We start from the raw sequence: 671 nt of genomic DNA, 5'->3' as shown, positions 1-671 counted from the left end.
AGGGCCTCCCACGTGGCTCCCAGCTCGTGACTATGGGGATTTCCAATTCTCAGCCTCATAACAGAAGAGAAAAGACCACCTTGCCCAGCATCTACACAATGGACACTTCTGTCCTGGTCAAACTACCAGCTCTGCCCACATCCTAAGCCTCCAGGATGAAGCATCATTTCAGTTTTCCCTGGGAGTGGTGCGATTTATCCCCACATCTATGCATTTCACTTTTACAGTGCAGAACACCAAGAACACACACTACAGGCGTGCTATTGTATTTTATTCTAAACAATCACAGAAGGGGAGATGTTAGAGATGGGACAACAAAGCACATTCCAGGTGAGGTGAGGGAGAAAGCCCACCTCACACCTTCAGCCCAGACCACCATCGATCCAGTTCAGAAGGGAAAGGGGCTACTCAAAACGCAGGACACCTTTGGTACAGCACTTGAATCCCTTCTCAGGATGACTTTGAGTACATTAAGTAAGATAAACAGGAATAAAAGGAAACCAATTATTTTGAACTAAAGTTATCAAAATATTTGAAAACAAATTTGTGATATATTAATATCCGTGATTATTGATTAGCACATTAAATAGCATGATCTTGCTGCATGTCTAGTAATTAACATGGCTTTGAAGTCATGATGAGTATAGACAATATTTTGAGATACCTATAAA

This window comes from Galeopterus variegatus, unplaced genomic scaffold (assembly GCF_000696425.1).
Source record: "Galeopterus variegatus unplaced genomic scaffold, G_variegatus-3.0.2 Scaffold10141, whole genome shotgun sequence".
NCBI lineage: Eukaryota > Metazoa > Chordata > Mammalia > Dermoptera > Cynocephalidae > Galeopterus > Galeopterus variegatus.
The sequence above is the reverse complement of the archived record's forward strand: the minus strand, read 5'-3'. Positions refer to the sequence as shown.